General features: G+C 43.2%; 1 protein-coding gene across 2 annotated transcripts in view; it reads right to left on the minus strand.

Moving 5' to 3' along the window:
• stxbp6 (syntaxin binding protein 6 (amisyn)) overlaps positions 1-6,804 on the minus strand; it is a 57,805-nt gene extending 51,001 nt beyond the window's left edge. The window contains exon 1 of one of the 2 annotated variants that reach the window (XM_053434781.1): positions 6,134-6,804. The gene's annotated coding sequence lies outside the window, so the exon portion shown is untranslated. The remainder of the gene's footprint in view (positions 1-6,133) is intronic. The other variant, XM_053434780.1, reaches the window with a different exon arrangement.
• Between the last annotated feature and the right edge of the window lie 7,169 nt (positions 6,805-13,973).

The raw sequence follows: 13,973 nt of genomic DNA on the forward strand, positions 1-13,973 counted from the left end.
TGAGCAGTCTTATGCAATGCTCACCATGAGCAGTCGTATTGTTGGGAGCCAATGGAGTGGATAGTTTACGGCTGCTTATCAGCCCATTTCCAAGCAGAGCCCCTCTCAAAAAACACTTCATTAACTGTGGCTGTGCGTTGCCAAGCAGTCAAAAGCACCGGTCGTGCTCACTCGCTTGCGTCCTCCCTCTCGCCCGAGTGTGTTTGCGTGAGATCTGTTCGCTGTGCGCTCACGGCTCTCGGGAGACCTCATTGCAGGGGGGGGGGGGGTCTTTAAGTTAGCTCCACAGCCACTACTTTGAGCGCCAGCACAGTCCTGACTCTCCAGCAGGGACTCGCGGGCTCAAGGGAACCTGGCACGGGAGCTGAAGCAGCGGAGGAGGAGGAGGAGGAAAGGGGTTTAAAAGACAGGAGGAAGAGATGGGCCTTATCACATTGAACTGAGAGAGCTTCTTTGATTTCCTTTGGAGTGAGGTACAAACTCAAAGCCAGACTGACACAAGCTAAAACATTCACCTAGGAGGGAATAATCAGATATTAGAGATGCTCCGATACCAGGTTTCTCGTCCATATCCCGATGCAGGTGACGAACTGATTCCAGTGCATTTTAAAAAAAAGAACAACTCATATAACGCGTCTTACTGGCTAATTTTCTAAAAACCCTGTGTGGAGGTATAGACTGCTGTCATTGTTATTTTGGTCTGGCTCAGATTAAACCCATTTGAAAAACAACCACATAAGACAATGACTCCGATAGAATGTCTTTTGTTCTGTGGTTGAAAAAACACACAAATAACTAAATACGAAACCGAAGTCTTGCATCCGGTGCACGTCAGAGTTTCACTTGGGGCTTTCCAGCCTGAAATATCGCCACAGATCGCTGACATTTTCGTTAACTATGGCTAACGGTGCACAAGAGGAAATCAATTCTTCTTTCTATAAATCAATTTGCACTTCTATCAAGGAGAAACTGATGTACCGACCGCGGTATTGGATCGTTACATAGATTTACGTACTCGCCTATTGCCTGACTCAGCATATTCAGCAGTATAGGAGGCATTCCCGATGCAGGTATCAGAATCAGAATATCTCTAATATGTATTCGGCTGCTCATGTAGTTGAAATACTGGGAACGAAGTCACCTAAATATGAATCTGTCAGCACGTGTGAGGATCAATGCTTCTGAACAATTTAGCTGTTTTCAGACATGACCATGACAACAACAAATCCTCCGCATTATTCAGACGAGAGGTGGAGCAGCCAGGTGCAGCAGACAGAGGCCGGAACTAATGTATTAACTCCACTCAGGAGATCACATGATTTCAGTTACATCATCAAGAATAAGTCAAATTATCCTTAACTTAGAATACCTGAGACATTTCCTTTTAGGAGCTGCCAGCTTCAGCCTAACCTCTGCATGTTTCCAGCTCTTTGTTAAACTGTAAATGGGAAAGTCGACTCTGTTTACACAGAATTGCAAAACCCAGCACAAGAAGGAAAAGTAGTGTCTTGGACTAATGCTAAGAAACAGTCAAAAACAGTTGTTGGGTTGCTTTCAGGAATTTACAATTTTTTTAGTTAGCCAGCTGAGAACAATTTATCACTTGTATTTTTAAAGAAACGCTCCGATCATTAACACTACACTTTATTTCCACAGGCCAATGTGCAGTACTTTGAGAGACAGATACCTAACATTGAGTAAACATGCACTCCTCTGGTGTGTCAACAAGTATTATTGCTCAGGGGTAAGACGGTAATATGACAAGGAATTAGAGTCCGTCTTCCAACAGCAGAGAACAAGAGTAAGAGCAAGGACAGAGCTTTCACTTCAATTTTAAGGGTGTAGACAAAATCTCAAATACATGAATATGATTTACAAAAATATGGAACACCATGATTTCTGGCAAGATAACAAACTCAAACCGATAATAAAATCCTCCTCTTGAAGCAATTCCTCCTCCGCGTCTATTCCTCCCACTCGCTTTTGAACGACTTTCATTGCAAACTTCACTCTCACAGATCTATGAAAGAAGTCAACAGTACAGCTGCCTTGAACGCATCGCTTTTATGATGTTGACTCCTCGCCCTGCACAAGGTCCTGATTTCACAGAAGAGCCTCCCACCGTGAACACATCTCCATAGATTACATCTCCACAGAGTGATGTCATACAACAGTTTCACTTCTACAGATGGTAGATGTTACCTCTCTTGAAATAATTTAAAGATTACACCGTCTACCCTGCTGCGTCTGTGGTGTCGATGTCAGTCTGTGGCCTATTAAAATCGAATCCTAACGTTAGTGCTGCTTTGAGACAAACTGTCTTGAGATGTGCAGTCAAAGTGTTTAGTGCCAGTAACACCAAGAAATATATCACACAACCGCAGTTCATGCTGTGGAGAAACTCAAGGAAAGCCAATGAAAAAGTGCCAATAATCACAATAGTATTTCTACAATGTACCACTCCAAAACTCCATTCTCTCCCTGGTAGCTCTTCTTTCAAACTGGATTGTGAAATACATTAAGACAAAGGGTGTTTTCTCTGACACTACCTTGTGGAAATTGCGCAACCCAACAATTTTCTACGACAATTTTTAAGTCAAACAAAACAAGCAGGACCGTAGGAAAGCTTGTTAGGGCTGAGTAAGACTTCAGACCAGATTTGGCTGTCCACATTTTGAGATGTAAGACCAAATCCCTCCATTGGAACCAACTCAATGTGCATGGCAGGCGGAAAAGCTCATTAGCACCGTTTTCTGCCGTCTCAGACATCCAGGAATCTTTAAATATGCTGGACTTCAAATCTGCTCGGCTGTCGCGGTACAATATGTAGGTTTTAAAAATGTAATAGAGTCTTTCTTGGTCCATATTCCGTCCTTCCACCAAGTTTTGTTGAAACCATTCGGTAGTTTTTGGGGAATCCTGCTGGGAAAAAAAACGACGGCAGTGATGGTAAAAAAACAACCTCCTTGGTAGGTCACCACAATACTAAACAATATCACCAGGTTTCTGAACTCATCGAAAAAATGTCAGCAGGTTCACAGCTGCTGTCAATTTTGTGATCAAGACAGGAGGGCATCTGGACTATGGAAGCACTCCTTACTTGTTGAGGGTGAAAACAGGGGATGTTGCACCTGGTTAAGCCCTGTGAGGCAAACTTTGATTTGTGAATATGACTTTATGAATATGGCAATAAAAAAGTAAAATTCAATTGATCCTCACATCCAATTCAAAATAAAAAATATTTTCATGTGCGACTCGAAGCCTGCATCACACTGAAATTACAAGAAAGAAGGATGTTTAATAGAAGAGTATGATCATCATGACCATGATCAGGGTAGCCCATGTTAGTATCATAACTGGCTATTTTGCTTATTAAAGCAGTTGGTCTGATTCATGGACTGTTTGTCTGGAAAGTGATGCCAATGCAGAAGTTCCTGAAACTTGTTTTCTCTCCAAGGACCAGCAGACTTACATACCAGCCTGATGTCTACTTTATGATCCAATTTAGATTAAAACAGTCTAGTACCCTCCAATGGGTCTAGGTCAGTCAGCCCCCCCCCCCTTCACAATATGAAAGGCAACTAATGTATATTACATAGTGCAGGGGGGGGAAACAACGATGCCCATGAGAACAAATACTGTCTCACTGAAGTCTATTTTATGTTGCAATCACAAAAGAGAAAAACGCACCATCACAGCACCAGGATAAATAGGACCTTGGTCTTTTCACCTCAAAAAATAAAGTATACGGAACAACCCATCCATTTTCCTGGGTGACTCAGCTGCTACTGAGGATTATATAGTGCCAGGGAGGCCCGGTCCATCCATGAATCAATGAATGACCCCAAATGAGCTCATTGTTTATGCCCACCTTATGGCAATAAAACATTTGGGAGGGGCCCGAGTAGCAGTTGGTAAACAGAATGAAAGCAAACGTAGAGCACTTCCCGGTGGAGGCGTCCAGCACAAGTGCAGAGATCATTAACAGAGGCTAAATAATAGAGCGAGGCCACGGCTCAAGGCATTAACGACACAAAAGTGAAAGTACAGTTCGTCTGGGTGAGGACAAAGCTCAAAGTAACTGCAGTGCATCAGTGTACCTAGACCACGCAATAGATTTAGATTAATGTACCCAGAGCAGAAACATAACCGGCCATGTGTCGGACTTTACAACACAGAGAACACTAAATGTCTGTGAGGCTGATTCCCTGCAGACTGCAAAGCTACGTGTCAGAAACAATGACAGGCAGGTTTTAGTTCCTCTTTTAATTATATGATTCACTGAAGAAACAAGGCTCTTTATGTCTTTATCTCTGCCGTTGAGAGTATCTGTCTGCTTTGGCGACAGAAAGGAGCGGAGGTGGCAGTGGTGGTGCGGGGGGGCACACAGCGAGGGGGGGCCATGCTTGACAGTTTACATTATGCCCCTTGTAGTTGGGACACTGAAATATATAGGGAAAGGTATAAACTTATCTTTTAATGGTGTGCCGGAGCAAATGAAACCCTGAACTCCTGCATAGGAAGAAGCAATATATTAAAATGTAAGTAAGAGAGTCAGGAGGCACACGGGCTTAGATTAGGAGACTCCCCAGCTAATCTGAACCAAACGTGCTTCCAGATCCCAGCTTGTCACAGAGATACACCACAGACCCGGGGTAACTGCTACTCAGAAACACTCGCACTCCCTCTTCTTTGGAATAATGATGTCAAAAAACCAAATGGATGTCTCTCAAAATATTTCAGTTATGCAAGTTTTGGGATTGAAAACATCCATTTGGCCCCACAGGTGGCTTCTGAGTTACAAAACGTTTTTATGGCTGTAAAATGTTTTTACTCTGAAGCGAAAAGCAACTACAATGAAAGTCCAACATTTGTAATTCACATTTTTAAGATTTAATGTTAATATTCAGTCACGTTTTGAGCAAACAGTAAACAGTGATGATACAGGAGAGCTCAACTATTCAAGACAACACCCGTAGATCATAGATCGAGATCGTGCTGGCAGCTGAACACAGATCGTGACGGTGGATCGTGATCGTGGATCAGGGTGGCAGTTGATCGAGGATTATAATTCTAACTAGATTGCCTAGATATATACATTTTGACCTCCTCAAATATTCTGTAACACCTCTGTCATTACAACTGTCGTCGCTGCTCCCTTCCCCTCTGTCGGACATTGTCTCATGTATAAATACTTTAATCATTGATACACATCTCTGTTTATGTCAGACACTCTATTATCTTATTTTGCCACTGCATCTATTGCGCTTCTGTCCGTCCTGGGAGAGGAATCCCTCACGTGTGGCTCTCTCTATGATTTCTACCTTTCGGGGTATAGTTTTTCCTGACTCTTGCTGAGAGTCGAGGAGGTAAGATTTTGCACCTTGTTAAGCCTTATCAGACAAACTATGATTTGTGAATATGGGCTATACAAATAAAAGCATTCCCTGGAATATTTGGACTTCCAAGTTATAAAGCTGCAAGGAGAGGGGGTAGAGTGGTCGTACTCTAACCAGAAGGTGAGCGGTTCAATCCCAGTCTTCCCCATCTTCATGCCGAAGTTCCCTTGAGCAAGATACTGAACCCTTCTCATAGATGCACTGTATGATTGTGTGTAAATGGGTGAAAAACAGTAAAGCTCTGAGTGGTCATCAAGACTAGAAAGGCTCCATATGAATACTGACCTTTTAGACCATTTACACTTGTTCTGATGAAATATTGAAGGTTGAGGGTTTATTTTCGGTTTCATTGCTACACACACGATAAGCTCTGTTTAAACAGGGAGACCCGTTTCACCTGAGGGAACACTACAAAACAAAACAGGTTTCCTACAGTAAATGAATATCAATATGGTACTTTATTTAAAGAAAAGGTCAAAAGACTTCTTCATCATAATAGAAACATTTATAGAAAATGACAATAAGTTCATAAATATTAAATATATCAGGTTTAATGAAATATTTGCATCAGATAATCAGACGCCAAAGTTGCCAAAGTGGCTGAAACGCAATTTGCGTACAAAGTGAAACACGCGAAAACAAGCGTCACAATAATAATGAACTTTTCCCTTCAGGATTAAAAACCTCCGCATGTCATGTTCTCCACAGCGGGAGAGGAACCGGAGCCCACTCACCGAGGTGTCTCCGCGGCGGTGTCCACGTGTGGAGCTCGGATCCCGGGGTTAATCTCTCCAGCCGCGGCCGCTGTCACAGTTGTTCCGTGTTGTTGTCTCCGTCAGCGGGAACATGTCTCCCTCAACATCGCGTCCACTGCACTTTGTTTCCGCGACAGGAGCTGGTGTGTGTGAGCCGCGGGAGGAGAGCTGGTTTCCCCTGTCTCTGCCGAGGGAGACCGTGTGTGTGTGTGTGTCTGGGAACCTGCTACTGGTTTCTCACACACACACACTAACACTCACACACTCAGCCGCCAATCACGAGCAGCGTGACACCAGCACGTAGCTGCTGCTCACATCTGCAGCCTCTGTATGAGTCTCAGTGAGAGGAGACAGGAGAGAAGAGAGAAGAGACAAGAGACAAGAGACAGGAGAGAGGAGACCAAATGTGTTCATGGGTCAAAGTGACGAGAGAGAAGTGAAACTGCTTCTAGCTGCGTTTTCTATGGTTGAGAGAGGAATGGTGGCTGTGAAGTACACAAAACACTGCGACATGTTACACAACTCAGTGGTCAATAAGAGAACACGATGACAAGTACAAAACACATGACAAGTAAGAAAGCACAAAGACAAGAAAACACGGCACATAATAAAACACAAAGACACGTAATAACACACAAAGACAAGTAAGAAAACACAAAGATACGTAATAAAACAAAATGACAAGTAAGAAAACACAACAAAAAGTAAGAAAACACAAAGGACACGTAAGAAAACACTAAGACAAGTATACAAATATATATACAATTTACAAAACACAACAGCAAATCACCAAAAATGTTTTTTGATTTGCCATTGTTTTCTTTTCTTTTTCATTGTGATTTGCACTTCAGAGCCACCGTACAAAACTTGAAAGTACTACTTGATTACTGACTATAACGAATTAAAATGATGACACAGTTTGATGATTTGGTCCCTTTAACTGGATATCTCTTTAATATCAACTCAATGAACCTGGTTATCAGAGCTTATCATTTAAAGAAGCCTTAAAAATAGATCATTAGATTAAAAAGCCCTGAATAAAAAAGCTGTTAATCTTACATGTCTCTAATTAGATAATAACATAACTTAATCTCAAGTAAATATGATATTTCTTAAGGTCAAGAGAGAAAGAAAAGGAAGCTTCATGTTTTTAACACTTGTTTAGACAATCCGTCTTTATGCTAACATGCTGAAAAGTTACTTTAAGTACTCAATGATGTGTTACAGGCCGTAATGCTGCCTGTCCCTGTCACTCAAACGTTGCATAACATTGACTACAGTAGGCTAATCTCACAATTCAGCATGAACTGTACAATAACAGACAGACTTGTTGAAACTTGCTCCGGGACTTGTAACAGTGAACTTCTAGTCCTGGTGGTGAGATCAAAGGATTATCATGACGGGAAAAATCTGCATCGTGTGGTTTGTATTTTTAGTTTCTTTGGCTAAAGCGTAAAAATACCTGATCGCAGTTGGTGCCCCGCTCGACAATTCAATCAACAGTAACATCAAAAAGAAAATGTAAAGTAGCTTAACGTCTTTGAATGATCTGTTCGGGCAGGTCTTCACTTAAAGAGGTCAACGCAGCGTCTCTAAATCCTCACGATGACTCAAGACTCAAACATCTCTGATTATAGGAGGCTTCCCACGATATGACTCCATGAGCAGTCACTGGCTCTTTCCCCAGGGCCGCTCCAGAGGAAAGTTAGCATCTCTGCGTTCCGATGGGCCTGCTCTACCTGAGCTTCGTTTCTCTACAGCTCAGCACAGGGAGCCGAATCACCAGCAGCTGTCGACCACCATCTTTCCTTTCTACAGCCATGCCAACAGAATTCTGTTCCCCTGGGAATTCACAAACGGAGGCAGTGGAACTCTCTCTCTATCTCCGCGTGTTTGTGTGAGTGCGATTGTGTCAGCCGAATGTTTTCCTTGGCGGATTGTGAGTCATCCAAATTCCCTGCAGAGATCTCATTCCTGATAGATTTGGCTTCTTTTACGAGCTCTCTCTTCATTTCGATACAGACTTGGACGAAGGCGCCGCCGACGCCTCACTCGAGATAGTTCAAGATAAATGGGCTTCCGTTTTTCTTTCCACCTCGGGAACGTTGCAGCTGATCACTTGCACGTTGCACAGGGACTCGATGAGGGATTGATTCGTCATTATTTGTCATGATAACGGCCAGTTACAGTTTACAGCAGATGTCCTGTGGGTCAGTCGAGAACAACAGATCCACTTGTGGCTAACAAGCAGCAGCTTTGTAATCAAATGTAAAATGTTTCTTATTTCAAGATTTAACTGAAAACACTTTGAGGTCGTCTGGCTCGACGTCTCTGCTACGAACATCCTTCCTTGTAAGGTGTCGGCTATGGCTCAGGAGGTAGAGCGAGTGGTCCACTGACCAGAGGGTTCGTGGTTTGATCGCCGGACATCCTCTAGTCTGCATGTGGAAATCGCCTTGGGCAACATAGTGAAGCCCAAATTGCCCCTGACAACAACAGTGTGAATGATGTTGAACCCATTTTCTACTGGTCAAAAACCCATTTATACCCTCTGACAACTGGCTTCTGTCTGCAGTGGGAATAGACCCCCGTGATGGAAACGAGAAACCCGGGTGAATGCTTTAACTTGCCCAGACGTATAAGGGAGAGAGAGCCTCAGTTTTTCTTCAGCACTAGGGAATAAAACAGAAAGACAAACCCCTTTACTGGCAATGGGAAGGGAGTCGACCCTCCGTTTGTTTAGAGGGTTAACTCGCGTTGATAAAAACTGGCATATACCTGCTAATTTTGGGTTCAAACAGGTAGAAGCCTTTTTTCCATCCATCTATTATCCTTTGAGGGACGCAGGGGGAGCTAGAGCCGACCTTACCAGCGTATCGTAGGACCAACGTACAGAGACAAACAACCCTTTACCCTCAGATTGAGAGTCCAATTAACCTATAATCCCAATCTGCAGGGTAGTACCTGTGGAAACCGCACACACAGACATGGGGAGAACACACAAACAACACACGGAAAGACCCAAGCCGAACCGGGATTTGAACCGGGAACCTTCTACAAGGTTTTATAAATACAGTTAATTTATCATGTAAGCAGGACCAGCTGACCATTTCACCAACTAGCGTCATTACACTGACAACAGCTGTAATCCACAAAAAAAAAAAAACATCAGACTTGGACATTGGCACAACAATAATCAAATGTGGATGTTCCTTATTTTTCTCCGGTCCTTGAAGCTTCATCTGGATCACATTACAGCTCGTCTGGCCCAGTGAGTCCACGAGCTGCTCAACCATCTGCTGCAGCATGTGGAAATAGTTCAATTGAAGAATTTAGATTTGAAAAATGTTTGCAGAGTCTTCTGAGACGTTCACCTCCAGACAATCCGCTTTGATTTCCACATGCAGGCTCTTCTGCTGTGTTTGTGTGTGTGTGTGTGTGTGTGTAGAGATTTGGATGTGAAGGGGGATGTGTTTTGCAGCTTTGGCTCGGGGGGGCCACAGGGACCGAGCTGCACTCTCCAGGCCGTGGCACTGTAGAAGAAGTGAACTGTATCTCTGTTGCTCCCCTGCACGAGCAAACACTTTCACAGTAATGAGTCACTTTTTCCAGGTGGAGGGGAAAAAGAGCAGAATGCCGAAGGGGGAAAAATGATGCATTACACACACACACACACACACACACACATACACACACACACATGTGCAAACACAGAGTGATGCACACCAGCAGAGAGGGTTAAAAGGGCATTAGCTGTTTCCTGCCGGCGCGGTTGGGATTTCAGGCAGTTGAGTCTCTCCAGGGAAACGCTGGCTGATGACCTGTTCCGATGAAAGAGGCGAAACACTGAACCACGTCCGGGTCTTGTGTTTGTATGGCACCACCGGTCTCGGTCTGCCGAATGAGCGGCCAGCAAACACGTTGAAAGCTCGCAAACAGCTTATTGCTCAATCCAGTCCTGAGGTTGGGCTCTGGATCCATGACACACCACAGAGACGGAAACATCCTCCAGGTTTTTGCTCGTGTGGCCTGAAGTTTCCGAGATGTGTTATAGGATTGGAATCTTTGGAAACGGCGGGGGGAAAGTAACCAATCGCGGCTCTCCTTGTGGATTGGCCTGAATAGCAGTGGTCATATGGTCTGGATGGGCTAGTTTCTTTTTTTACACCACGCCAAATTTACACAATAGTTGAGCTACTCTGGATTCTCTGGAGCACCTTTGTTTCCCATGATCCTGAGCACACGTCGTTATGAAAAGTGTATCTTCCAATTGTTCCCTTTTGAGTTTCTATTAGCTTTTCGAAAAACGTAATAATAAAACACTTTGATATCATGCTACACGCTTGTGGTAGTGTCACCCATACACTGTATAGAACAATGGACGACATGACAGCTCCACAAAAGTGAAGCCAAAACATATCGAGCAACATCTGCTGGCCGCCTGCCTCCTCCATGTTAATGGTTGGGCGCTGGACCACACTTAAATATCTGAGAACAGATCAATAGATTTTTCCGATAGATGGTTTCTCGCGTTTGCATACATATGTATATTTATAAGTCCATTGGCATCGAATGATTCCATGTTTTTTAATCTGTTACTTTAGTCTTTAAAGACTTTTTTTTTTTTAAAGATTTTTTTTGGCATTTTTATGCTTTATTGATAGTGTAGAGACAGAGTTGAAATGGGGCAGAGAGGGGAGTGACATGCAGAGAACGACCGCGGGCTGGAATCGAACCCGGGTCCGCTGCTGGCCGAGGCCCATGGGGGGGACGCCCTACCAACTGAGCTAAGGGCGCCCCCCTTTAAAGACTTTTTGTCTTGCTTTGTTTTTGATTCTATAGTTCCTGTTGTTGTTGTTCTTTTCCTGATTGACTCAACTCATCATACATCCCTTTCCCTTTATACACGTTTCAATTCTGTCTTAGGTATTTGGCATTATTTAAAACCTTTGAATCATGTCGGGAATCTAAAAACATCTGTGGGGTTGAGGGGTTAACCAGTGACTTCTCTCTGAGTCCATCACTGAAACACTCCCACAGAAAGCAGGAGCTCTACCTGGTGTTTCCCCCCCTCTATCCCTCATCCTAAAATCCTGGAAAGCATAAACATCCTTCCTGCCTCTGACATCACTCACGGAGCAGTGCGAACTGGCCGGATTAGGGAGAAGGAGTTGCCTCAGTCCCCGTGGCGAGCAGGGTAAACATGGAGATCTGACGATGGAGGAATGGAACGGTGCGAGGGAACCTTTGCTCCGAAACCACCAGCTGCCTCTCTTCTCCCCCAAATGGCCAGATGGCCGCCATACACTCACACACCCCATACACTTCATCGCCACTTTTTTCTCCCTCCGTCTCTCTGCTGCACTTATCAAACATTGCATTCGTGCGGTTTGATATTTACTCTTCACAGTGTGAGGCATGAAACACACACACATCACACACTGATCATACCGAGCTGCACTGGGGAGAAAAACATGTCTTTTTGTGGTTGAGCTGACATGCATACATTACTTCAAAAAGGGTGTGTGTGTGTGTGTGTGTGTGTGTGTGTGTGTGTGTGTGTGTGTGTGTGTGTGTGTGTGTGTGTGTGTGTGTGTGTTGTTGCATGTTTTTATTTGAGATTTCATTGCAAGTCTGTCTGTGTTCCAGGTGGGGAAAATCAAACAGTGCGTGTTTGATTTTCTCTCATTTGTGTTTGTATTAGTTTGTGGTTTCTCTGTAACTTCGTGGAACTCTGCACATTCAGGGAGGTAGGACTGTGTTTATATGAGGAGGGGGCAGTGGCGGATCTATATTTTTTCTAAATAAGGGGCCATACAGGGCCCCTCTGTGTAAATCCACAATTTACATATGTCCAACATCGATACACGATTCCTTGTTTACTGTTAGATCTATAGCAAAGCCTCACATCATTGAATATTATTCATGAAAAAAGCGTATTATATTTATTGTTTGTTAGTAAGTGACTAGTTTATTATAATAATAAAAAAGACTGCTGGGAGGAGAGGTGCACTATAGGGGTCATCAGATTTTAACTGGGGCCAGTGCCCCCTGGCCCCACCCCTGGTCTGGCCCCTGGGAGGAAGTCATTTGAAACCAATCTTTTCAGGTTAACTTGTCAAGTAAGAGGATCAGAGTGTGTGTGTGTGTGTGCGTGTGTGTGTGTGTGTGCGCACATTTCACATTATCGAACCAGGTCAAGTGTAGCAATCCACTTTCATAATATTTGAGAGGCATAAAAACAGAAATTACAAATACCTCAGATCTGGTATTGATTTCACTTGCAGTTGTCGTGATAAACGAAATTTTCCTGCAATATTGAATCTCACCTATTCCTCATTAGCTTTCCTCCCCTAAGTACGTTTTGGTTTTAATCCTCTGCTAATCAGCCTCAGTTGGAATGCACTAGCAGAAATCATGTTTTTTTCTTTTTTTTCAAGCAGAATTGGGTTCAGTGTAGCACGGAAATACAAATAAGATCTCTCTCTTCAGCAGAAACAGCTTCTACAGCCATTTTCTGAAGCCATGTCTTCATTTCTTTTTTACACTGAGTGATTCTGGGTCAATAGTCGTAACAAGGATTCATCTGATTAGACAAGAGGATGTCACATGATGGGAATCATGCACATGACCTATATGAGACACTGCTGGAGCAGAGGCGCCTGTCGTTTCTTTCAAAAAGATCTTTTCCTAACTTCTTGCATGGACATGGCTTTTGAAATCTTTTCAAGTGTGGATTTAGGGATCCGTCATTGGAACCATTCTGTGCCAGCAGCAGCCACTTTAATTGTCTTTTGAAGCAAATATTAACCATCCATCATGTGAACGCCAGCCAGCCTCAAGTAACCGCTTTCATACTCTGATCAATCATAGCTGCTTTGACACTTCAGAATATATGGCAAAGAAAGTTCTTCTGAGTCAGTTTTTGAGTTGTGCATTAGTAATAAAAGAGATTGTTGTTCAGCCGGTGACGTATTTAGTTTTAATATGTATATAGAAATCAATATTTAATCACATTCAGACGGCTGGTTTCTGAGGGAAAGAGGGAGGTTTCGCTAACGCAACAGTATTATTCTGTTTTCCTGATCTGGTTGTGCAAGTAAGTAAGCAAGTAAACTATCTAAAAAATTTAACTTATTTCTCTCCCACTCCAACCTGGTGGAAGTTTTTCCTATTAATTGTGATCTTAGGACTCAACTACTGTGACTAATATTTTTTCTCTGGCATAAATCAAGTCACGCTCTCGCCTCCAACGCAGCAGCTCGGCTTCTTACTGGTTTTAATCGACAAAGTCACATCACACCAATCCTGGCTTCTCTCAATCGTTGGCTCCCTGCTCGGTTTGGAATTGATTTGAAGATTTTACTGATCACTTTCTAAGCCCACCTGGTCTGTCCCAAAACTACACAGCAGAGAGGCCCCGGATCAGAGCCTTCTAAGGTGGGACCCTTCTGGTCGTCCCACACTCCCACACAGACTTCAGTCTAAAGGTGAGCGTCCATCAGGGTCCCTCGGTATTGGAACGACCCACCTGAGCAGGTAAGACTTACAGATTCACTGACTTCTTTTAAATCACATATTAAAACCCTTTTTTACAGACTTGCCTAAATGTGATGTCATCTTTTAAACTTTTTATTGTTTTATTGCGTTTATTCTTTTCATTTGTACTTAATTACTTTTATATAATGTCAACTTTTTATTGTTTTTGCGTGATACTGACTTCTAATTGCTTATGTTTCCTAACGGTTTTCATTAGTGTGACTTTGAATTCCCTCTGTCATCTTTGTCTATCAAAGCACTTTTTCTGATTTCACATATC

Source organism: Pleuronectes platessa, chromosome 11 (genome assembly GCF_947347685.1).
Source record: "Pleuronectes platessa chromosome 11, fPlePla1.1, whole genome shotgun sequence".
NCBI lineage: Eukaryota > Metazoa > Chordata > Actinopteri > Pleuronectiformes > Pleuronectidae > Pleuronectes > Pleuronectes platessa.